This window comes from Triturus cristatus, chromosome 2_1 (genome assembly GCF_964204655.1).
Source record: "Triturus cristatus chromosome 2_1, aTriCri1.1, whole genome shotgun sequence".
In the NCBI taxonomy this organism is placed as follows: domain Eukaryota; kingdom Metazoa; phylum Chordata; class Amphibia; order Caudata; family Salamandridae; genus Triturus; species Triturus cristatus.
This window is the reverse complement of record NC_140581.1, coordinates 468077711-468104132: the sequence shown is the minus strand read 5'-3', so window position 1 is coordinate 468104132 and position 26422 is coordinate 468077711. Positions and strand designations below refer to the sequence as shown.

Below are 26422 nucleotides of genomic sequence, written 5' to 3'. Positions count from 1 at the left end.
GCTGCATTTGATACTGTCAATCACTCCACACTATGCGCCAGACTTATGAATTTGGGAGTGTCTGGTATGGCAGTACAGTGGCTGCGATCTTTTCTTACTGGTCGCTCTTTCAGGGTTTTTGAGGGAGACGCTGTCTCCAATCAGTATACCCTCCACTGTGGGGTTCCTCAAGGCTCCGCTTTGAGCCCCACCCTATTCAACATATATTTGAAACCTCTGGCAGAAATTGTTCATCCATTTGGCATCAAAATTGTTTCATATGCAGACGATACTCAGCTCGTGGTAGCTCTTATCCATCTGGAAGGACCATCTAACACTCTAGCGTGCTGTTTACAAGAGGTTGCCAAGTGGATGGAACGATCATGCCTTAAGTTGAACGGGGATAAGACGGAGCTCATGCTGTTGGGCAACTCTCCTATCTTTAATTCAACCTCCCTATGGCCAGTCTGCCTAGGCCCTGCCTCTATGCCCAAAGATCAAATAAAGAGCCTTGGCATCTGGATTGATCATTCACTCTCATTCAGTCACCAGGCAACTAAACTCTCGTCTATTTGCTTTGGACTTTTGAGGATGCTTCGTAAGGTCCTTCCCCTTTTGCCCTTCCATGCCAGAAGAATCATGGTTCAGGCACTGATACTCTCCCGCCTGGACTATGGCAATGCTTTATAACTCGGAGCACCTCAGTACACCATCAATAAACTCCAGATAATACAGAATTGTGCGGCCCGCAGACTACTTCAGATCCCGCGTTGGAAATCTGCAAAACAAGCATTAGAAAGCCTGCATTGGCTGTCGATCAGGCAAAGGATCCAGTTCAAGGCTATATGTCTGTCCCACAAGGCCTTCTGGAAAAAGGGCCCTGTCATTCTTCAGTCACTTATCACCCCCTACCACCCAAAGAAAGATCTACGGTCATCCGGATCATTCCTTGCCTCTCAACCTAGAATAAGAAGGACCAGATGTGGTGGTCGCTCTCTCTCTTATAATGCTGCTATGGGCTGGAATGCCCTCCCACTTCAACTACGTAAGGAACCCAATCTCCTATCCTTCCGCAGGCTCTTGAAAACCTGGCTGTTCTGAGTCTCTTCCTGCATTTGTTATTCTGCTCTTTGTCCGCAGCGCTGGGAGGCCTACGGGTAGCCATCGCGCTTTATAAATCTCATTTCAATTCAATTCAATTCAAAAGAGTGAAGCTCCTACAGGCTCAGATCGAGTATTTTCAAAAGGTTTTTTTCTCCTTCAGTCAGAAGGTTAGATATGGTGTGGAGGCCCCTGGTCCCAGCTACCTCAATATTGGCCCGGTACTGCCAATTTATATTGAGTAGTTGCACCATAAAGGAGCATGTTTGTGTGGAAATACAATTTCTCCCGATAGTTTGTGGGCTTTCTGCTAGGCATAAGCTGTTGTGTTTAATAGGAGGTTAATTGTCTATTTGGATACCCTCTGTATAACATCCTTATATCCCCTAATTTGCCTAAGAGAGCTTTTTATAGCTTAACTCAGCCTTGTGCATCAAGTGGGTCATGCATGATGTACCTTAATGTGTGCCAGTTGAGAGACCAGCCAGTTTGTGTGAGATAATCGCAGAGTTCCTTGCTGTGTTGTGGCGTGCAGTTTAGTCATTTTAAGATGCAGTTTTCTCTCGCCCCAGATGAAGATTTCCAGAGACTTGTCGTTGTTCATTATCATTAGAGAGGGGATACGTAGTGGGATCATGAAGATTAAGTAATTGAATCTGGGCATGATGCTCGTTTTGACCAGCTGTGCTTTTAGGTTAAGGTGGTCCCATCTGGCTAAGTATCACTAAGTGGAAATTATGTAAATCCGTTATTAACAAAAACACTGTCTGGCAGACTGGGCATCACTACAATTAGTGTACTGCAGCTTCGTAGTCGACTATTGAAATGATTGCCCTCCTTGCGCCGCTATTGTGATGTATCTAGTCAGTAAGAGTGTCTCACATTTAGCACAGTTAATTGTATAACCGGATATGTTTGGGAAGAGAGAAATCAGGTCTAGAAGGGTTGGATGACCATCAATAGTATATGATCTGCGTACAATGATATTTTGTGTGTTCCAGTTTGCACTGCTATCCCATGAATGTCGGTTGTCTCTCTGATGGCTATTGCCAGGGTTTCCGGCACTAGGGTGAACAACAGTGGAGATAGGGGACATGTCCATCTGGTTCACGATTTGATGGCGAATAGCAATGATTTGTAGCCATTACATGTATCCTTTCTGTAGTCTGTGTATCTAGTCTTTGGATTCTTCCAGTGCGATACAGGCTGTAAGACCTGCAACAGGTAGTCCCATTCAACTCTATCAAAAGCTTTTTCACCATCAAGGGAAACTGCCAGCTTTTGATCTTGGTCCTTGCAAACCTGCCATAGGGCGTGCATTAAAGGAAGAAAGTGGGATGCAGAGGTGCGGTGCGGGACAAACGCTACTTGGTCCCTATGTACAGTAGCACCAGTTGGAGTCTATTCATTGGCAAACTCTGCCATAATCTTTGCATCTACTTTTAGGAGCAATTATGCCCTACAACTTATTCAGTTCAACAAGTTTTTGCTTAGATTAGCGTGATATTTGTGCTATTAGTTTCTTTCAGTATGTTGAGGTTATTTTAGATTCCTTCATACATGTTGCATAGGCATTATAAGGTCTTTCACTAATTTCTAATACTTCGGCAGGTATCAGTCTATTCCAGGGTATTACTATACAGAAGGTCATCAATTACCATTTTCATTCATTTCTCTATCATGTCAGTGTCCAGACTGTTTTTATTCAGGGGATAATGTTAGGATTGCATCGTGTTATTAAATCTTCTGTTTCAGTCCATGTATTACAGCATTTTGATGAATAAAGGGCTATGTAATGGTCTCAGAAAGTATGTAGGATTTCAAAGGGGTGGGTCAGAGTAATATTTTGGTTTGATTACCAGAATAGTGCGATTAGCCACATGTTGCTGGATTTTCATGGCCAGTAACCTCCCTGCTTACTGTCCCTATTTGGAACGCCTTTGTCTGACGCAACACAGAGCAATTTCAAAGTCTATAGGCTTTTAACTTCATGTTTCACTTCACGTAGTGCTCAAAGTGTCTCTTGGCAGTCTGAGGAAAAGTAATCAGCGGTTATGGTCTTAATTTGTTGCTCTAGGTTATCTCTCGAGTATGAGGTCCCCCACTTTCTGCGTGCATTCTCTCACCTCGTACAATGAGCTTATCTACCATGACAGTACTCATGGAGAAGAAACTGCCCCCTAGTTTTCTTCCAGCTAATAATCTCAATGGTTTTTGTCATGCGGAAGTCTGTATCTGGAAATGTTCAATATCCATTGGCTAGAGGAAGATTGTGGAACTCCCATTCTAAGCAATATTTGTATGGCATCATAATCAGACACTCCAGCAGGCTGGATGACCGTGCATGTACTATAGCCTAGAAGGGATGTGGATATCAGTAAGTAGTCTATGCTTGGTGGTTGGCACATGATGTGAACACATAGTCTTTCTCGTTGGGGTGTTGGAGTCTGCATGGATTCACCATGTAAAGGTCGGTCATCAGGTGCCCTAGCATCTTTCTGTCCACAAGTGGATGGGTCAATGGGTGTTCAGATTTATCTACGAATAAGTCGATAACTAAGTTCTAAAACCACAAACAGGAATTTTGTAGTTTTGGCCTGCTGATGCAGTATTCTGGAAATATCTTCTATGGTCTTTGGTCTATGTTCTTTTTTTGGTGTGAATCGGGGCATAGATCGACCCAATGAGATGAGTGTGTTTATGAAATGTGGCTTGTGCCCGCCAGGGAGAGATGAGTTGGCAATATGGTGTTCAGATGATCTCCTAGTGTTCTGACAAAATTGGGGTCTACTATTGATGGAGAGGTTCGAGGGTGATCATGCATGGAGTGACCCAGGTAATGGGGTTTGGTCAATCTGTGAATAGAGGTTGGCTCTTTAGACAGGTGGATAATCATATGCCACTTCACTTGACTGCACCCCATCTGGCACTTCATCAGGAGTGTTTATGTTAGGCAAAACCAGGGAGATGGTTGGAGTGTGTGCAATGGCTACTGGCTAGTTTATCTTAGTATGATTAGATCTGGATCCTGTGTGCAGTGCAAGGTGTTTAGGTTATCTAAACGTAGGTCATCTGAAGTGGTTTTAGTAGTGAGTGAGTGAGATGTGTCCTGCGCATGTGGCTGTCGGAGTTGATTTTTGGACTCGAATGTTGTGGACCACTGCCTGGTGATCTCTTCCAGCCTTTGGCGTTGTACCGCTGGGGAGGTTGGAGTTCCATTGTTCCATGTAGTGATGTTCAAGTCTTTGCTGATGGGTCTCCATGCAGTATCTGAGTGAGTTTCTTCAAGAAAATCCAACTAGTCCTCTAGTTGCCCTGGATCCTCAAATGCAGATGTTTCATTTGCATGGGTGATGAACATCATGGTGGGGTATAATAGGCCATAATGAATACCTAAATGGTTAAGGCGAGAATGCAGCAAGATAAAGTGTTTGTTTATTCACTGTATCTTCTTGAGATATGACTATCTTATAGTCTTTGTGGTGGAATGGTCCATTTTTTTGCTTCTGTGATAAATCTGCTTGCTCGCTGGTGTCGTAAGAAGCAAGCCATAATCTATCTTGGGCCTTTGTTGGATGTCGGACATCTGGGCTGGACCCTGTGCACTCTTTAGAACTCTGGCTAAGGATCAAAAGTTACATTTGTGATGGCAGCTATGAAATGTGAAAGAAAGATCATATTGTCCCTTTCCAATTTCTCTGGTACCCCAGATAGTCTCGGGTTGTCTCTGCAGTGTCGGCCCTCGAGTTCTAGGGCTTTCTTTTGTAGATATCAATGATCGTGATTCCAGTCACAAGGAGGTGATCTGTTTTTTTACCTGTTCTAGTCTGTCTTTGGTGCTTTGCAATCTTGCATTAAAGGAAGTGATAACCATGCAGATTGATTGAATATCTGTCAATTACTTTGTGGTAGTGACTGCTACTGTGGACACTGTTTTGAGTGCTGCCTCCTCCTTTGTGACTGGTAACTAGTCATATCGATTTTTTAATATCAATATACAATAATATCGAGTTTAGTACATCGCCAATACTAAAATATCGATGTTAAAAAAAATATTTTTTGTTGAAATATCAAAGTATAAAATATCGAATCAAAAATCATAAAAAATATCTTTTTTTAGTGTTGTGTAAAAGAGAAAAAATCTAGAATGTATAAAATAGATTTTTTTAAAATATCGTTATAGTATTGTACATTAAAATATTGTTTTTTTTATGTAATAGTTGTTGAATATTGTAAAAAAAAATTGTTATAGAAATTTTAGGAGCGGGATGTTGGGTCTTTAGAGATAAAGGTGGGGAGTGTTTTAAAATAATGAAAAATGAATTTTTGATAATTTAAATTATGAAATGTTTTAGGAGCGGGATGTTGGGTTTTTAGTTACAGAAATGTGAGTCTATGGTGCTAAAAGTGTTTGTAAATGTATTTAATTATAGTGTATGTTTCTTTACAGGTTTTCTTTTATCGAAGTCGCGTTTGGGAGAAGATAGCGTTTTTTTGATTAAGAAGTGTGTATTAGTTTTATACAATTTTTCGGCTTTTCCTGGAGTGTTTTTTTTTTTTTTTTTTTAAATATATATATTTTCGGGTTTTTTATGGTTTAATCGAGTTGTATTTATCGAAGTCACCTTTTGGAGAAGATAGCGTTTTTTTAATTAAGAAGTGTGTATTAGTATTTTATACTAATATTTATTTAACACCCCGTTCCCTTTAAGGCGCGCGCGCGCACCTCTCCTGACGTCAGCTAGCACTGCCGTCTGTGGAGCGCGCACACAGCCAGGACGTCGCGAGAGAGAGTCGCGCCCTGCCGCTTTAAAGAAGCGAGCGGCGCAAAAAGCAGGCACTTTTGAATGCGGTGTGCGTGCCGGAGGAGTCGTGACGGAGTGCAGGTAAGGGGGCTTGTGGTCTTGAGAGCTTGTGGCCTTGGGGGGCTTGTGTGCATGTGGGCATGTGGCTGCAGAGCGCGGGGCAGATTGTGGCCTTTTGTTTAAGTATTGATGGTAATCACAGCCCGTGAAGGGGCTCTGATTAACATCAATACTTTAACAAAAGGCCACAATCATCCCCGCGCTTTACTAACAAAAGAGTAGAGCCAGTTTCAAAACACAGGGTGTACTTTGGTACACGCTGTGTTTTTAAACTGGCTCTACTCTTTTGTTAGTAAAGCGCGGTGCGGGGACGATTGTGGACTTTTGTTAAAGTATTGATGTTAATCAGAGCCCCTTCGCGGGCTGCGATTACCATCAATACTTAAAAAAACTGCCACAATCGTCCCCGCACCGCCCTTACTAACAAAAGAGTAGAGCCAGTTTAAAAACACAGCGTGTACTTTCAGAAAGTACGCGCTGTATTTTGAAACTGGCTCTACTCTTTTGTTAGTAAAGCGCGGTGCGGGGACGATTGTGGCATTTTGCAATCTACAGAGATTAGCACAAAACTGATAGCTGCGCAATAAGAAAACATCCCATAGAAATAATACAAATTAAAAGGAAAGCTGACATAGGTGTGCATATAAACACACTAGTCGGCACAGACGATTTTGTTAAACGCAAAGTGGACAAATTGTTCCCTCTCCAATCCCACAACTGGCGTGTCATTTGCACCGCAGATTCTATCCTCACTAGCTCTTATAAAACACACAATAAGCGCAGCCATTCATTGCTTTTTAGCAAGACAACAAGGGTGTCTGAACCAGCGCCTCCATATGAGCGATGGTGTAGCAGCGATCAGCACTTTGCACCGGGTGAAATGAACGGGTGAGGTTCCCCCTTATCAGGTGGCTGATTAAGGGGTTTGTATTCCGCCCTCCAGGGCGGACTGCTGCTGCTGCCACGGATCACTAAACATGCTCATAATGACCCTGATGTAGGTAGGCAAAAATAGAGAAAACTATGGTACACTAATGTTAAACATATTGCATGGGATGATGCTAATGGAATGGATTGGACTGTGGGCAGTTATTTAAATGCTGGTAGGGGGGTTTAAATGGATTTATGCACCGACTGGGAGTATTGATGTAAATTTCACTGACTGTTTAAAAGGCCTCTTTAGACTGCGAGATGTTTTGGCCTCTCTCCTGATGCAGGACTTCTCATTCCTATAGAATGTTGGGGATTCGTTAATAGGCTTGTTAGTCCCTCCTTAGTACGGCCTTGTCTTCATTGTACCCTCCCATGGCGACTGGCCCTTTTACTTCAGTTGTTACACTGGACCTGTTATTTAGTCTTGATCACTATTTACTTATTGAGTTTCTCTTACTGCAAGCTGGACATGCGCTGCTTCAGCTGAAACCGCTTGAGTTTTTATTTTTTTTCAGCAGCATGGCCACCCCTTTAACATGGGTGCCTGCTTTCGATCACTTTAACCAGCATTATCTCACGTCTGTTTCCAGCCCCCAAGTAAAATGGATTTAGAAATGATTAGCAAATTAAGTCATGTGAATTCTAGGTAGCACATAATCCTGTGCTAATGGACTGAAGCTGACAACAGCACATCTGTGTTACATGTCATCTGTACTTAAGTCACCCGACGGGTTGTTTTCAAAAGCCTGTTTTATTAATAACACCACCACCAGATTGTTGGCTTTTGTGTAAGTATTCATGTTAATCACAGCCCGTGAAGTTCCAATTAAAAAGCTCCTAAAAAATGTGTTGGTGAAAACCCCCATAATTGTCCCTTTGAACAAGAAGGGCAGCCGAGGCAACCCTGTCAATTACTAACAAAAGAGTAGAGCAAGTTTAAAAACACAGCGTGTACTTTCTGAAAGCACATGCCCTGTTTTTAAACTTGCTCTACTCTTTTCTTAGTAAAGTGAGCATAGCTGCCAAGGTTTCAGACTGCTTATGTGTGACATTTTCATAATTTCAATGTACTTATGATGACTAGCATTCGATGGCCAAGGGTGACATTTTCTTGTGAACAAAATCAAAGCAATGAAGATGTGGGAAATATGCAAAAATCTGCAAGTAAAACAAGATTGAAGGTTATTCTTCTTGATGCAGATTTTTAAATTTAAGGCTGAATTTTTTTATTTACTGTTCGAAAACACCCTTACGTTCTTACAATAAAAGTCTATGTTATTCTTCCGCTCGGGTGGTCTGTCGCAGGCTTTCTGCCATTGCAATGAATGGAAATGCCGCTCTTTGGTAGTTAATAGCTCACTGTTCAATATTAGGATTTAAACTTATAAACTGCAAGTAACAAAAGGGGCTTTCTGACAGAAGCAGTAATGCACTGACCTATTTACATTGCATGTAATTTGTGATCTGCATGGTTCACCAGCTTTTCATCTGGCTTTTTAACCTCCTCGGCTACTTGAGGAGTCAACAACCACTAGACAAAACTTAGATCTCTCTGCAGCAAGTCCATCATTCTTCAGAGTTATCTTGACATATTTATGGTTGCCTGAAAATGGCTAGAACCTACTTATCACATTTTTGCACGCCACTGCAGCATCTTCAGGTGGGATCTTTTGATGGATTGTGTGCTGCTCAATCCGGTCAATTTCCTTGTTCACCCACCTCAATCATTTGCACAGTTTGAATGCTAGGGAAAAGCTGCATCACAGAAGGTGCAACACAAAATACAGATTTATAGACCAGTTTAAGATAATGGATGCTAATAATGAAACACATGGGCACACGCCTGTTTGTCCTAGACTGGAATCCCAGGTAATTATTTGGTCATTTTTCCTATTGGGGTCTCTAGACCGGTCCCATTCATAGTTTGTAATTCTTCAAGCGTTTGCTGACTATCTTGTCTTCAATTGCAGGTTTCCAGTCTGTAAGGTATTTGGATACGAGTGGTCAGGTGCGAGTACCCACAAAGACAAGGTAATTCTGTTTACGTTCCTTGTTGGGTTGGGGGTTGCTGGGTAAATTTCACAATCTGCACCCCTTTTCTTTTGCAGGTTTGTGAGACCGTACTACGAATACAATTGCACAGGCAGACGGGAGTACAGGCAGAACAAACGGGTAATTGTTTGGTAGAGTTAAAGTAGTGCATCTTCTGTTGCAGGTTTCGCTGGCAGAACCCCACACATTTAAACGGGCGTACGTGAGTACAAGCAGAAAAGGTAATTGTTTGGTAGAGTTGAACTGTGATGCATCTTGAACACTGTAGTATAATATACTTACCCATGTTTTCTTCTGTTGCAAGTTTCGCAGCCAGAACCCCATACATTTAAACAGGCGTACGTGAGTTGAAGCAGAAGAGGTAATTGTTTGGTAGAGTTAAACTGTGGTGCATCTTGTACATTGTAGTATAACGGATTGCATTCATGAGCTAGGCGTCAACGTAAGCCATGTTCCCTTATTTTGCAGGCTTTGTGGCACAGCAGGTTCAAACCAGCGAGCACAGAAATGTTCAAGCGCAAAGCTGTAACTTTGGGAGAGTGCAGTGCTTCACCACAAAGGAAGAAATGTTGCCTTGTATTCAAGGAAGAGTTGATGAAAGAAATTGTGGAGGCTGAGATGCAGAAATCACGAAGCAAGGTTCGCGTGCAACTCGGGGAACTTTTTCAATACAGTCCAGACGTGGGCTTGATTTGCAAAGCATGTGCCGGAAGAAATGGAGTGATGGTTGGAAACTGGATTACATGAAACGCCATCTACTTAGCAGAGTACACGAGTCTGCCCTGGTGATATTGAGAAACAGAAGGGCTGCTGCCAGGTTTGGTTATGGAGTGCGGGCAATGCGGACAGAAACTGCCACTGACAAAGCAAATAGAATGGAAATAGTTGAACGCCAAAGATCTATGCCTGAAGAGATAACGATTCTCATCAACAACGTGTTGCTGGCAGTCAAGATGAATACTTCAATGTTATCTGTACAAGACATCCATGACCACCTAGCTTTGTATGTCAAGATACCAGACAGCTGGAGGAGCAAGAACTATGCCTTTGAGTTCCTTGAGGCCATCAATAACGTGATACACTGTGAAGCTATGGCAGAACTTCGGCACGCTTTGTATCACACATTGATAATTGATGAGAGCACAGATATTTCTGTTACAAAAATGCTCATCCTGTACTTCAAGTTCCGACCTGCAACATCAACAGAGCACAAAACACAGTTTGGGGGCATAGTGAAGCGGACTAGTTGTAATGCTGAGGCTATCACTACTGCTGTGAAAGAATTCTACACTGCCAATGAACTGGACCTTTTGAAAAAGTATTGTTCACATCCGATGGTTCGTCCGTGATGCTGGGTAAGACTAATGGTGTTGCTACTCGCCTTAAACAATCCATACCTCATCTAGTTGAGCAGCATTGTGTCGCCCATCGAGAAGATTTGGGAGTTGATGATGCCTGGAAAAGGGTTCCAATGGTTAAAGAGATGGAGACATTGAGGACTGTCTACACCGTGTTCTACAGATCTCCTGCAAGGAAGTCCAAGCTGGATGAAATTGCATCGGTCACTGAATGTGAAGTGGTCTCTTTTCGACCACTGAATGAAGTCCGGTGGCTTTCAAGGCATTTTGCTGTTGGTGCACTAATTTGTAATTACGAGGCTGTTCTTAAGTACTTTGAGCATGAGAAAGTTGAGGAGAATGAGCCAGTTGCTAAATATTGTTACAAAAAGCTATCAAACTCCAACTACCATATTTCACTTGCAGTACTTAATGACATTCTGGGTGAATTTGCATCTTTGTGCAAACTATTCCCAAAAAGTTCTTTGACTACTGTTGAAGCTGTAGAGTATGCAAGAGCAAAGATTGGCCAAGTTAAGCAACAGTATTTGGGGGACACGGTCTTTTGGAGCAGCAATGTAAGAGATCGGATAGTGTTGTACAAGGAAAGGCAAGAGTTTGACAGTGGGCCTATTTTGTCTTTTGTTTCCCTTCTGTGTGAGCACATGCAAAAAAGGTTCCCTGAAGACGAGCTGAAAGAATGGGCAAGTTTTGAAATCCAGGCAATGGCAACACAATCACATTTTGATTTTGGGACTGAGAATATACAAAGACTTGTAGAAAAGTATAAAAATGTCTTGGTCCTGGGTGAGTGCGAAACACCATAAGATGCTGTTCGACAATACAGAGACTATAAATATGTGGTGGCAGAACATGTAAATGGTGGGTTATTTATCACCTTTCAAGACATGGTGAAATTCACTCTACGCAATGCTGCTCAGTATAGTGTGGTGTTTCAGCTTGTTGATGTCTGCGCAACGTTTCAAGCATCTAGTGCAGATTGTGAACGAGGATTCAGCCTCATGAATACTATCAAGAGTAAATTGAGGAATAGACTAGAGCAGAAGCATTTGGATATGCTGATGAGGACAAAGGCCTACCTCCTGAATGGGAATGTTGACCTAGATAGCGTTTATCACCACTGGAAAAATACCAAGGATGCCGTGAGAAGCAACCCTGTCACGCCTCTAGTGATGCTACTTGACATGTCTCCCTTATTGTTTATATGTGATATTGTATAGGCTCTCAACATTTCCCCACCCAATGAACAGTGCTCAAGTTAAGAATATTTATTAAAATTTTATGATGGTACCACTGTTGAAGTCTTGTGCTTTTCTAAACTTGAAGTGTACTTGCCTGTGTAACCAATTCATGTCATGGCGTGTTTATCCAATTTGGAAACTGCCCTCAAGACCCTTATTGTGGCACTGTATGTGTGAAAATGCACCATCTTGTCACTTTCTAAAATAAACGTTTTGAGTGACATTTGGCGCCGCGCACAGTCTAGTTCCTGGCGCACATAGCCATGGTTGCAGCGCACTGAGACCCTCCACTGCCGCACACAGAGGAAGGAAATTAGAGGGAACATTGATTAACACTTTCTTAATTTTTCGTGTTTTCCTGAAGCGTTTTAAAAAAAATATATATTTTCTGGTTTTTTTTGGTTTAATCGAGTTGGATTTATCGACCCTGGATTATTTTCAAAACAGTTGCATTTTTTTTGTGTGGGGGGGGGGGGGGGGGGGTAATTTTTAAATTTATTTGGATTGCAAGATACCTGGATGGATTAACTATGTTTGGAATATCTGTTCTGCAGCTACATGAACCGTAAGTAATTTAATTAATAAATGTGGGAGGACAATGTTGAGAATAATATTTTAAAATAGGTGTTATATTTTGTAAAATTTAATTAAGATGTCAATATATATTTATTTTATTAAATTAAATCTATGACAAATTATTTATATTTTACAACATTTAGAAAAATATGTATAGATACTGTGTGTTTTGCAGAAAACTATTTTTAATTACTGTAGATTAATATTTTAATATATGGTTTTAGCTATTAGTGATAGGTATTCTAGGCCTCTTGTGCATGGGTATAGTGCTACCTGACTTTGTAGTGAGTCAAACATTTTTTTGGTTTGTTTGGTGAGTTGTAGGCCCATTTGGGTCACAGATTGTTCCATTCCGAGTTGCTGATAGCTCTGTTCTTTTTGGAGAGCTTGGAATGGTTTGTGTAGGATAGGTTGCCTGTTGTTGCTTGGAAGGCATTATGCCATCCTTCAACAGCATTGTTGGTTTTAGCTTGGTTGTTTAGTGTGCTCAGGTACACATTCCACCATGGAATGTGGAATTTAGGTAGTCTTCTGTGCCCCGATTTGTGGAGTCTTCCCACTCAGGTATCTTCGAAGTAATCTAAAAGTGGGCTTAGTTTTTCTTCATTTCTTTTATAGTAGGGGCATTCTAGTAGGACGTTATAGTGTTCTGCTACCTCAGTTACAAGGGACATAGGCCAGTGCGATCAGTTCTTTTTACTTGGTATGCAAAAGTACTGTCAGTTGCATATTCAACACTTAAGGTTGACATTTTTGAAGGTGTCTCCATAGACATTAGTTAAAATGGTAATAGCAACCCTGGATTGCTGTGTGTGGGTAGCATTTAAGTATAGCATTAATCATGGCTTGTTTGAAATCAATAATTATTTTCTGAGAAAAATAATTATTTGTTTCTGGTTTTATTTTGATTAGAATTTCAAGGTAGGTAGAATGTTGTTTATTGGGAAGCAGGGTATAGATAAATGGAATATTAGTAATTTTGAACAGACCATGGACTGTGTACATCTGATAAAATGGTTTGGGAGAAATATTGAAAGTCCCATCCATCATCCATGTGTCGCATTGTTATAATTTGAGTAAATTGTTTGCGGAAGCAAACATAATGATTCTTTTATCTTTGCATTTATTATCAAATAGTATAAATGGTTCATTGTGCGTTATACTCAGTTCATTGGGAATCTCTACCTCTTAAAAGGTTTTAGGGGCACGTGTGGTAGTTGTAGTGGGTTTCCTTTGTCTAGCTATTGTTCTTTTTAATGAATCAATAAAGGATAATTGGCTAGATGCATGTTGGGGTACTGTTAGGAACTGCTGTTTTAGTATTTCTTTGGTAGGTCTATCTGTATCAGTGCTAGATTCTTTTATTGATTCAAGCGCCTCTCTCACTTCAATCTCAGTTACATTTGGGGGGTGGTTATGTTCTTTTACAGATACAACAGTGGTTTCTTGTGTTATAGCTCTTCCACAACATTTGCTCAAATAATATTTGCTGCATTTCCAAAAGACTTTTAAACCAGTTTGTTTTTCTGGTGTATATACATAACCCATGTAACATAATAGCATCTTCCCTTTTTGAGACATAATAAATTGTGCGCCTTCAGTCATGGTGGTTCTTTTAGTGCATATAAAAATGTATTAAAATAATACAGTATAGTTTTTAAGTAAATAAATATACATTACTTTGGATATACTTACAATGTTGATGTCAATAAAAATGCTGTTGCAATTTTTTCAAGCTTGTATTTTCGTTTTGTTGAAGATATTTCTGTTGGGAAGTAAAAATATAATTTAAATATTTTTGTTGTATTGTGTTGTAGGTGGTGGGGACATTGTGAAAAGTGGGTCTTTGGGTGGGTATTTTAGGTAGTTGTTTAATAAAATTTCATATAACTTACTTTCTTAGTAACTTTATTGCCGACGCTGCTGTAGTATTTTTTGGATGCTTTAAAAGATATCTGTAGAGGAGATATAAGTTTAAGAGAGACATATTAGTGAATTATGTTTTGTATATATTTTTGGGTGAAGACTACAAGTATTGTTATATTCTAAATGCAGTTTTACTTACTTAGTGCAGTTCCAAAGCTTTTTTCTGTAATTTAAATCTGTGTTCTGGAAGTAATCCGGCAGAGTCTCCTCTTCTTTTTTTCTTGTAGGTTTGAAGTGTAAATTAAAAATACATTTTCGTTGTTTATATAGTGTTGATTTAATTGATAGTTTTATGTTATTGGTGTATTTTATTAGTGTGAGGTTTTAATTAGTTGTTAATTTTTTTGTTTTTGTTTTGGCAGTTGGTTTCCCTATATGGCAAACGCTAATTAAGAAGCTGTTAGCGCTAATTTTTAGTTTTTTAAATGATTGTTAGTTTAGTGTGTTTTACATTGCTTTTAATGTTAAATGCTGTATGTATTATATTTCATAATATTTCACTTATTGTGTTTTGCTATTATTTTATGATTTGATATGTGAATATGTTATAATAGGATCGTATTATATTTATAATGTGTGTAGTGAGTGTTTATAGTGTAAAAATACATTTTGGTGTAAAGTGATGTTAATTTTAGTCATTTTTAAATAGTCGATATTTGTATAAAAACGATAATGTTGTCTATATTTCTAATTTCGATATTAAGGACATTTTGTATATTTTATTTTACGATATTTGTGTGTTCGATAATGTTAAAAATTATATTTTTTATTGACGATAATATGGTTTCGATATTTGAATATTTTTTTAAATAAGTATTGCTGGTCGATAATAGTGTTATTGATATTTTAGTGCCAATATTTTGGCATGACGATAGTTTGTCTGTCGATATTATGTCAGTGATCCTTTGTGACTACCTCCAATGTCTTATCCTGTAATGGTATCTCACTATCTGGTAGTGTTTTGGATGTTTTGTGTGAGACCACCTCTGTAAAGAGTTGTTTGCTGGTTTTGACATGGTCCACTGCCATTCATTGGGTAATTGGTGATGTCTGCCAAGTAGACCCCGCAGCTATGGAGGGGAGTGTAGTACAGATTAAGCCAGCACTGTCTACTGTCGTGCAATAATATGAAATTCGGAGTTGGTTTTTCAAAGGAAGTCTGGGCTCAATTCTTGGGATGCAGAGCCTATGTTGGTTCTTTTTTGGCTAAGTGTACATGCGCAATCTATGTGTGGGTTGGTTACAGGTGTGTCAAAGTTCGATGTCTAGCTGTCAATATCGTCCTGCTCTGTATGGAAAGTGAGCAGATTCCTTTTCCCTACACTCCTATTTAGGCAGTAGCATGATAAGATGTCTCTTGGGGAGGTCAGGTCTGCTTTCACAAAATCTATTGCCAATTCAGTATGGGGCTATGAAATGTTCAAGCACCTTTGCTTGAGAAATCCCTTCCCCTGTGGTATGGTGCTGGCTACTGGCCTCCTGCCCCACAATTGGAAAAGACCTTTTCCTATATGCGAAGTCTCTCTAAACCTTGGGTTTCACTTGTCCATTTTAGGGTCTGGACACTACCCTGGCTCGCGTAAATGGTTCTGGGTTCACTGTCCTTCCTAGGGTTCTAGGAGTCTCAAAGGCTATCCTCGGTTGCTTGATGTGGTGTGAGAGATTAGGGGGACCAGGCACCCCCACTCGGATTGTCTATCTGTTCTACATGATGTCGTGTGGCACACTGGGCCCATGTTCCGCAGCCGGTAGAGTCCTCTTTCTATTTTCACAGTCTATCTAGGTTTTGGATCTTGAGCGCACAAATCAGGGCTCTGTCTCTCCTCTAGCTCCCCAGCCTGCTTCCATGACCACTGGCACTCCTGGGGCCCACTGTCTCTCTGCAGAAAACCTCACTGCGTGCCGTTTGCGGTGCAGTTTGCTGAGCTGGGGCATATTACGCATTGTCACTGTTTGCGCCCCATTACGGTGAATGTGCTGCCCCCAGGGGAGCCGCGAACTCATGCTGCCACCAGGGCAGCGCATTCATGTTAAAACACAGAGCAGCTGCTTTACAGGTGCTCAGTGTTTTCACAGAGGAGGTGGCAACCCACCTGCACTTTTAAAGGTGATGTCTGGGGTCCATAGGACCCAATTTCTCCCCTCTAGAGGGCTGCAAGTGTCCCCTCTGAAAGTCTTCTTTGCCTCTGCGCCTGCAATACGGCGCCGTGCAGAGGCACAGGGATTCCCTAATTTGCATAAGGCACGCCTATATACAAATGCGGGAAAGCACCCGCTGCACCCCCAGGGCACTTATTGTAATACAGCCCCTTGTGTGAAACCTCTTCCAGAGTCTGCCTTCTCTCACATCTGCACTCGAAAGGCAGACAAGTTCCGACAGTCCCAAGCTCTGTGCTCAATGGCCTTTGTCACAAGGAGTCTCCCATTCATACCCCCACCCACCCGCCGTTTGACAGTTTCAGCCTTCTGTGCAGTGTTTGCGTCAGCCTTTTAGGGCATTTGATGACAGAGACTCAAAGAAGGGCTGTAATGTTCACAGGCGCCAAGGTTTGTGCCTCCCTTCTGAAATTTTTAGATCATTAACTAGTATCACCAATGTGAGACAGTCACTCAAAATCCCTGAGACAGCAGATCCAGCAGAAGAAAAGTCATAGATACCTCAAACGAGCCCAACCAGCTTGCCACAACCTATATAGAGAAAGAATGGGTTTCTGCTGGAGTCAAGGTGCTAGCACAGCAACAAACTATAAACGAGCATAATGGAGTTGAATAGGAGCATCCACACGACCTGTGCGTTTTCCTCACACTGTACTTGTAGCGAATAATATCAGAATAGATGTCACTACAAGTGCTGCCCGCTCATATTATCTGAGAAAATACTGAGTGACCACCCAGACACCAGGAACACAACACGTAAGAGAACTAAGATGCAGTAAAAGAGCAACAGGCACAAATGGTCAAAGCACAAATATAATGCACTAGAGAACTGGGCAGTACCACCATCTAGGAGGTATTTACAAAGGTATCTGCTGCTTTTCTGTTTCTGTCTGTCTTGAAAACGCAGCGCCACAGAGGGAAGTCTCATCTACTCCTGTCATCACCGCCACTTGCCAAGTGTTCTACCTGAGACCACCTCTTGGTGTGCTGCCGGTCTTTCCCTCACAATATGAAATGCAGTCTTCCACTATACTGTGCAGACTCCATTGTGGTTTGAGTTGGTATGGATGTCATCTTGATTTTAACCATCAGTGACCATGATGACGTTTGAGTGGGCCAGACTGTGGAAGTGGCAGACACACTCATGCGCACACAGCAATATTCACACAATAAGCCCACAGCTATGGCACCCTCTATGACTGCAGGCTAACTGTACTACAGTGCTCAGCAATTGTGACAATTATGGCATGGCTTCAGAGTGTGGAAAGATGGACAGTAGGCACCTCCTGGGTGGACTGATGGCAAAGGGGTTAAATGCCACACATTTGACCTGCAGGGTCTAGACTGATTTGCATATGGCTGGGTCCAAACAAGGGGGGGTGGTCAGCAAAAAAACGATGGATTAAACCCAGATCTTTGTGACTGGGGTGAAGGTTGCATTGTTCTGCATTCTGTCCATCATTTGTTCTTTTTACACACTTGACCTGTAGCACTTGCTGAAGTCTCTGGTTATTACTCAAAAGTCTCTGGTTATTACCCTGATCAAATCAAATTAGGGGTTTTTAAGGGCAACTACTCACCCGAAAGGGTCTCAAGGAGCTGTGGGGGGTGCGCAGCTCCTGGATGTTCATGGTGATTCATCGAAGAGCCAGGTCTTGAGATCCTTCAGGAACTTGGAGAGTGCTGATGTCTGACGGAGGTGGTTAAGGAGGATGTTCCATGCATTGGCCGCGAGGAAGGAGAAGGAATGTCCTCTTGTTCTGATCTTCTTGATGTGCAGCACTGTATCGAGCGAGAGCTGGGCTGAGCAGAAGGATTTTTGGGGTACGTGGAATGAGAGGCGGTGGTACACGTAGGCAGGTTCGGCGTTGTGGAGAGCTTTGTGGGCATGGTTGAGAAGTTTGAATGTGATTCTCTTATCAACGGGAAGCCAGTACAGTGTCCACAGGTGTTTGGTGATGTGGCAGTGGTGTGGTTGATTGAGGACTAGTCTGGCAGAGGGGTTCTGGAGTTTGCGGGTGAAGGTCTTGTTGATATTGGCGTAGTGTGCGTTGCCGTAGTCGAGTCTGCTGCTGATGAGGGCGTGGGTGACGGTTTTCCTGTGTGTGAAGGAAATCCAGTTGAAGGTCTTTCGTAGGAGACAGAGTGTGTGGAAACAGGAAGAAGCGACAGCATTGATTTGGCAGTCCATTTTGAGTTTGGAGTCCAGGATGATTCCGAGGTTGTGTGCGTGGTACGTGGGGGTGGGCGGGTTCCCGAGGGCGTGGACCACAAGGTGTCGTTCCAGGTGTTCGGGTGTGGGCCCATGGTAAGTACTTCGGTCTTGTCCGAGTTTAGTTTTATGCAGCTGTTCTTCATCCACCTGCCGACTGCTTCCATCCCTTTTTGGAAGTTGTGTTTGGAGACGTTGGATTCGGTGCATAGGGAGAGGATGAGTCGAGTATCATCTGCGTAGGATACAACGTTGAGTCCGTGGGTGTGAGCAGACCATGTTCTCTGGCACAGGCACTCCACCAAGAGTGTCAATAATGCCAACAACATTTATGAAAGTGAGAATTCAGTGCAACTGCAAAACATTATAAAGGAAAGAGTGCGCTTTTCTGTCTTCTTGCTTTAGAAATCAGAATGCTACAAAAGGTTTTGCATTAGTATTCATTCTAATGGATTCTTGTGGTATTTTATACCATAGGTTTAAGAAGATGGCTAACAATGCTTGTGGATTTTGTTTGACAAAAGAGCCAGCTCCATATCAAAAAATGTAAAGCAGGGGGCATGGCCAGCAGCCGCTGAAGATGGCAGCCATGTGAAAGCTTCGCTAGCCACCAGCAAACGAGCCCATTTAAATCCGGCATAATCTGTAGTTTTAAAGGCAACCGGTAATAGGACGTTGATTCAGCATGTGGTGGCTGTCCCGTAATCTGAAACGGCCCTTTGGAACGGCAGCATGGAGTCGGACAGGCGGCGTGAGGAAATTCCAGCCGGTGGGATCAAAATGGTGCTGCCCGTGTCGCTCCGGGAGCAAGGAAACCCTGGCGAACTGCCCGAGAAGCTGACACACCCCATGGCCACACAGCGTGTAGTTGATTACAGCCTGGCGCAAAACTATCGCGGAGTGTCCATCTCCGCGATACGCATAATTACAGGCGCCGGTTGGGAGCGGAGATCCTGACAGCTGGAGCGTTCCATAGAGCGGAAATTCAACACGGCTGCATGAGTGCGATCAGACTCTGCGCTTGACCCGGAGGACTACAGCTGAGCCATTGAAGTTAGTTGCTGGAGAGAGAGCGCAAGACTGAGGGGCAGCATGAGAGGTAAGGCCTGCCGGTGGAGTGATTGCGAGGCAGACCGGGAGCTGGAAATATGCTCCCCCTTCCCCCGCTCCTTGCTTGAGCACGTGGAGAGCTGCCTCAGAGCCGACTGGACTGGGACACAGCTTCTGGTAGATACAGGGATTGCAGTAAGTCTGGAGGTGAGAGACTGGATCTGGACTGCAGGAATAGTGTGAGCCACATGCTGGAGTCTACATGAGATACTGGGACCTACATGGTGTGACTGGGTAGAACCGGGCGAGATTCCCCCTTGAGTGGCTGAGTCTGTGGGGTAATCTCCGATTGCGCTGTGAGACCGGTGTCGCGCCTGGGACCCTGTGCTGCGCTCACGAGAAAGAGTTACTGAGTAAAGGCTTCAGACACCAGTGCCGGTGCAGAATACTCCAGCCGGAGATATAGTAGACCTCAGAACCTGAGCCCACCAGTGAAGCCTTACACATTTCAGCTATGGGCGGTGGGGCCTGGGCAGGCCAACCAACCACATAGATAAATACACAGTGGCAGTTGGCCGTGAAGGAGGCGCGACAGGAGGGGAAACATTGCCTGAAAATGACAACCAGTCCCCAGATCCTTCCCTGAAAGACGTTATGAAGGCAAATAAGGGACCCGAGTGCCTAAGCTGGACTGTGTCACCAAGGAGGTAAACCTGCTTCGCACTGACCTCCGAAAAATGGCTAAAAAGGTATCCACGGTGGAGGCAGTAATTGGGAGTCTACAGTCCAAAACCAAACGCCTAGAAGAACAGGTCTCAGTGCTCACTAAGAAGCAATCCAAAATATTTCCCAGCCTTGAAGATCAGGAAGGGAGAGCCTGACCGAACAACATTCAGGTAGTAGGTGTACCAGAGGGAATGGAAGGGTCATCAAACCTCTTCCTGGAGGACTTGATCCTGAATAAATTGAAGCCTAAAGGCCTCTCCACATTCTTCATAACAGAACGTTCACACCGGGGCCTACCACTTAGGGCCCGATGTGAACATTCTGTGGTGAAGTATGTGGAGTGCCCCCTCGCACGATCATAGCCCAGATATTTAATTTCAGGGATCGAGATGCCATCCTACAGGCAGCGTGCCAGCATGGGGATCTGCATCATGAAAATGCCATTATCCGCTTTTTTCCGGATTTCTTGCTCCAGGTCCAGCGCCAGAGGCATACATTCAACGCAGTCAAAAGAGCCCATCAAGAGCAAAATGTGAAATACATGATGCTATTCCCGGAGAAACTCAAAATAATTGACGAGGGGAAGGCATACTTTTACTCACCGGCTGAGGCGAATGACTGGCTAGAAGGCTGTTGAACTGTCAAACGAAAAGGGGGCAAACGCCGAACACTGCCTAGGGACGGCAACACCACCAAAGGACAAGTGGAGCAAGAGCCTAGCAGCCCTGATCTGAGACAATGAACAGATAAGTGACAAAAGGGATGTTCTCCCAAGTACTGAACTTAATTGTCCATTCCTGGAGCCGCCGGGGAGGGCAGGAAGCTCAGGAGCGATACTATAAGGGTATGGAGCAATTTGAAGTGAGGCGCCGAAAAGTCACTAGTGGAGATGGGACTATCATTATCCACCACAGGGATTAGCAGAGGGAGCCGATAGACAAGGTTGCTCTCGAGACATTTTGGGAGGATCTGAATGTATCCAACAGTAGAATTATTCTACTTCATGCTGGAGACTGGCCTACAGCCCCCACATTTATATTAATTATTGCACAGTTCGGGCGACATGCACTCTTGGGAGGTTTGTTACTCACGTAGCAGGGATGGAGGAGTGGGGTAAAATGTTTTGTTTTATTATGTGTGATTTCATGCATACTCAAGACCAACACAGCCAGACAATACAGCAGGTTGAATCAAGACCATCATGAGGGAGGGGAGGATTACCAAGAGTGAATTTCACAACCGGAAATTATGGGTGATCTAGCTAATATACAGGTGCGGACCTGGAACGTTAATGGACTAGGGAACAAGATCAAGCGTACATTGGTCCTCCAAAAAATTAAGAGGCACTCCCTGGACGTGGTACTAATACAGGAGTCCCACTTGAGGAGGAGCAAATGTAAGGCTCTAGATCGCTTTGGCTATAGACTAGGGGCTCGGGGAGTGAGAGTCCTGGTTCGCAACACGTTGCCTCTGGCTGTAACTGGCACCTGGATAGAAGATGCAGGTTGCTGTGCTGCAGCAGCGGGTAGATGGGAGGGGCGCTTGATTATATTATGTTCAATTCATGTACCCCGGGACTTAACAGCATTATTTTTCCGAAAGTTAGTTTGTTCCTGATTAAACTGCCTCTAGGCATTCTTCTAGTGGAAGGGGAACACAATTGCTGTCATGAATCCGGAACTAGATTGGTCTGGTTCTCGATCGGGCCAGAAGGGAGAGCGTGACCTGCCGGGCTTCCTGGGGGCCATGGGCCTAGTAGATCTGTGGCGGGTATGCAATCCACTTGCACGACAATATACATACTATTCCGCGCGCCATGGATCCTTTTCTAGGCTGGACTACCTCTTCACACGGAATGATAGGGTAGGATAATTTAGAAACCCAAGACATATGGCAAGGGGCATCTCGGATCACTTCCCGTGGGTGTGACCATTTGGGGCCCGCTCCTTAACAGCGCAGCATTCCAAGGATTGACCCGTGCGATACCCAGCACTCAGAAACAAAATCCGAGAGAGCTCGGAACTATACTTTACCCTCTATTAGGAGCTTTCTGGCGGATCTTGAGGCCTTACAGCTCTCGCAGATGATTACTTTCCCCACACATAAAGGTGGGCATATTCTTGACCCGTTCTTCACAAATCTAGAAGGACTCAGAGTTCTTGGTTCCTCCCAGTTGGTCTGGACAGACCACATGCTGGTGAAAACGGCATGCTCTTTGTCTGACTCTCCTTTTCTATCTCAGGATAGACTTGTTCTTAAACGACACTGGAACAAATTAAGACTGGAGGATTTTTACCATCAGCTCGAGAAGGTTCCTTTAGGTCCGCTCACCGAGGTCGATTGTGGATACGACTCCTTCTGTGAGTGGATATCTGGTGCCCTCGATTCTCTGATTCCTATGTGTTGGTCCAAGTGTCACCGGAAGGAGCCGAGCCCTTGGTATGACACTTCCTTGGCATCTCTTAAGAGGGCCTGTAGACAGGCCGAAAGATTATGGAGGAAGTCGTACGACCCAGATCTGAAAATATGTTATCTGGCCAAGGTCAAGATTTATCACAGGGCAGTGTGTCAAACTCGCGCTTCCTTTTATGCTCAACAGTTTCAGAACTCTGCCAATCCATCGAAACTTATTTTTAAAGTATTAAAGGACTTGATGGCGAAGAGAGCAACTGCAGTGGAAATATGCTCGGACTCACATTGTGAGGGTTTGGCCTCTTTCTTCCATGAAAAAGTGCAAGCCATCTATCGCACTTTCCCAACGGGTTCCCTGATGCTAGAGCAGGTTGGTCGCACCTTAGGTGAGGGGGAATGCCTTTCCATCTTACCCCCCTTATCTCTGGAGGTGTTTGACTTTCTCAGCGCCAAAATCAAGTCTGGATCTCCGGCAGACCCGCTGAAACCGGCCCAACTCAAGACCCTGGCACCGATTTGCCGTACCCTGGTGCTGTCCTTGATCAACCTGTCTCTCTCTTCTGGAGTGGTTCCCGTTAGATGGAAGCAGGCAGTAGTCACGCCAATTCTGAAGAAGGCGACCCTTAACCCCCTTAAACCTGAAAGCTACCGCCCTATCTCCCTTGGGCCACGAAAATAGCGGAGGCCCATGTGAATGCCACTCTTACAGACCATCTTGGTAGGCTTAACATTCTCGACCCTACCCAGAACGGGTTCCGTGCGGGTCATAGCACGGAGACGGCCCTTCTCTCGATGGTCGAGCATCTGCGTTCCGTGCTGGATTCCGGTCGGACAGCGGCACTACTGTTATTAGATCTTAGTGCCGCCTTCGACACGGTCTCGCACGGGATTCTGATTCGGCGTCTTGAGGAGGTGGACGTTTCTGGCTCCGCCTTGCACTGGTTTCGTTCCTTCCTTACGGATAGGTCATTCCAGGTGGCGATCCCGCCCAGTAAGTCGTCATCCTACCCGCTAGACCAGGGAGTCCCACAGGGGTCTTCACTGAGTCCCACCCTTTTCAATCTGTATGTGAGACCGCTGGCTGCGGTCGTCAAGCGGTGGGGCCTGACCATGGTCTCTTACGCAGATGACACGCAGCTGGCGGTCACACTGAGTGGGGACTCAGACCTGGAGGCTCCCAGGTTCTGTGATGGTCTGCGGGAAGTGGCTAACTGGATGAATTCCAACTGTCTCCAGTTAAACACCAAGAAGACGGAGATTATGGTGGTTGGTAAACAGGTGGCTTTGTGGGATGACAAATGGTGGCCTTCGGAGTTGGGTGTGACTCCCCTCCCAGCGGCAGAGATAAAAAACTTGGGGGTGTGGCTTGATCCTTCTCTGAGCTTCATCTGTCATACCAAGAAGGTGGCGGCTTCTTGCTATGGCATCATCAGAGGACTTCGACCCATCCTCAAATTCTTTGATGCACCCACAAGACAGCTGGTGGTCCAAGCATCAGTGCTGTCCAGGCTGGACTATGCCAGCTCCCTACTGGCTGGGATAAACCAGTCAGAATTTCTGCGGCTCCAGCGGGTTCAAAACGCTGCGGCCCGACTGGTGACAGGTCTGCCTAGGCGATGCTCGGTGTCCAATACTCTGCGCTCTCTCCACTGGCTCCCTGTGCAGCAGAGGATTAGATTTAAGGTTCTCTGCTTTGCATTTAAAATCCTAAAGGGTACTCCCCCACAAATTTTGGAGAAATTGCTGATCCCCTATGTCCCCTCTCGCACTCTTAGATCGCTAGGCCAGAACTTAGCAGTGGTCTCGCGTTTTAAGTTGAGCAGAATTGGTGGCCGCTCCTTTCGAGTCCTGGCAGCGAGTTGGTGGAATTCTCTTCCTCCACAAATCCGGGCCATCGATGAGCTCCTTCAGTTTAGACGGGCTATCAAGACCTTTTTATTTGTTTAGCTTATCTGTTGTGTCTTGTCTCCTTTTGTCCGCTTTTAGTGCTGTGTTGTGTTCACCTTCACAAAGCGCCAGGACGCCCCTTTGCTGGGGCAGCTGTGCGCGTTACATATAAAAATAACATAACATAACATAACAGAATGCAGAAAGCCTGGAAGTGAGAGAATGGATCTTGAGTGGGGGTTGGGTGGGGGTGGGGGTGGATGAGCAGTAAATTCACACAACTTTATGGGAGGCCTACAAAATGGTGTTGAGGGGCAGATACAGGTATTAACTGGGGCCAAAAAGAAGGAAGATACTTTACAAATCCGGTTGTTAGAGCAGGAAATAACTCAGAAGGGGGTAGCGGCGACAAAGGACACGACTAGCGACCTGCGTCACAGACTAGGGCTGCGACAGCATGATCTACGTGCCGTGGCTGATAACGAAGCGAGAGCCTACGCCCTGGCAACTTAGCATCGTTTATATGAGGTAGGTGACAAAGCATCAAGACTCATAGCGTGGTTGGAAAATCGCAATAGGGAATGATCATGGGTGACAGAGTTGCGAGACAAAGAAGGGGTACTGAAAACAACAAGTACAGATATAGCGGAAGCCTTTGCTACGCATTTTGAGGGGGTTTACCAGTCTGTACCAGACCTGAAAAAGACTGCGAGGAACTACTCAGAGACAACTCCCTAACCACACTAACAGACAAAGCGCGTGAGACTCTGGAGGTTGACCTCACGGAAGATGAACTGGTGGGGCCCTGGGACTCCTTTATTCAGGGTAGGCAGCGGGTCCAAATGGACTCCCTGTTGAGATTTACAAAATGTCAGGCTTCCACAATAATACCACAGTTACGTAACATGCTGCTAGAGGCACGAGAACAGGGGCAACTCCTGCCGGATCAGCGGGTGGCCACAGTGGCGGTGATACACAAGGCAAGGAAACCACCGGACCAGTGTGCCTCGTATCGCCCAATCTCCTTGATCAATGTAGAGGCCAAAGTGCTAGCCAAGGCTTTAGCAAACATACATGTAGCTCAATTGGCTGTTATGCCAAATAGAAGCACTCATCACAATCTAAGGAGGCTCTATGGGGTGCTCCATATGACGCGTGGCCCTGCTGCTCAGCAGACGGCACTGATGGCATTGGACTCAATGGCGTTTGACAGTACAGAATGGCCCTATTGGTTTATGGTACTGCGTAAGTTGGGCTTTGGCCCCAACTTCTGTAGCTGGGTGAGGCTGCTGTACAGGAAACCTCAGGCCCGAGTACGAGTTAATGGAGCGTTATCCAGATCCTTTCAGCTGCGGAGAGGCACTAGACAGGGTTGCCCTCTGTCCCCTTTGCTGTTTGCCCTTGCACTGGAGCCGCTGGCGCATTGGATTCAGAAGAACCTGATGATCTGGGGCATAGAGGTGCCTGGGGGGTGGGAAGAGCGAATCTCGCTTTATGCGGATGACATACTCTTGTACTTAGCAAGACCATATCATTCTATGGCCAGCGTCCTCCATATTCTTGAGTTGTTTGGGAGCTACTCAGGATATACTATCAATTGGTCCAAATCGATGGTCTTCCCGCTATCGGGCCCTTCTCCTAGGATACTGGCACGGTGCACGGCCCCAGTGGTGGAAGAGAGACTTAAGTACTTAGGCATATATATCGTGAGAGATCACGGGATGTTTCTGAAGAAGAACCTCAAGCCCCAGATAGATTGGTTAAGTGCTGATGTACGTCACTGGTGTACTCTCCCATTATCTCTTATGGGCAGTGTTGGAAAGTGGGTTATTGGTAGGGGCAAATGTAGGTCTGCCACTGGTAATAAGGCCACTAACACATTGTAGGACTCAGCATAGGTCTTAGAAAATTATTCCTATGCTCAACCCTTGGTAACGTGGCTGTGAA

At 44.3% G+C, this 26422-nt stretch overlaps 1 protein-coding gene and 1 pseudogene across 3 annotated transcripts in view; one reads left to right on the top strand and one right to left on the bottom strand.

Annotated features, from left to right (window-relative positions):
- Window positions 1–26422, bottom strand: part of POC5 (POC5 centriolar protein) — a 373162-nt gene that overhangs the window by 120465 nt on the left and 226275 nt on the right. The gene's annotated exons all lie outside the window — the stretch shown is intronic.
- LOC146865490 (zinc finger protein 862-like) lies at window positions 9770–11471 on the top strand (annotated as a pseudogene).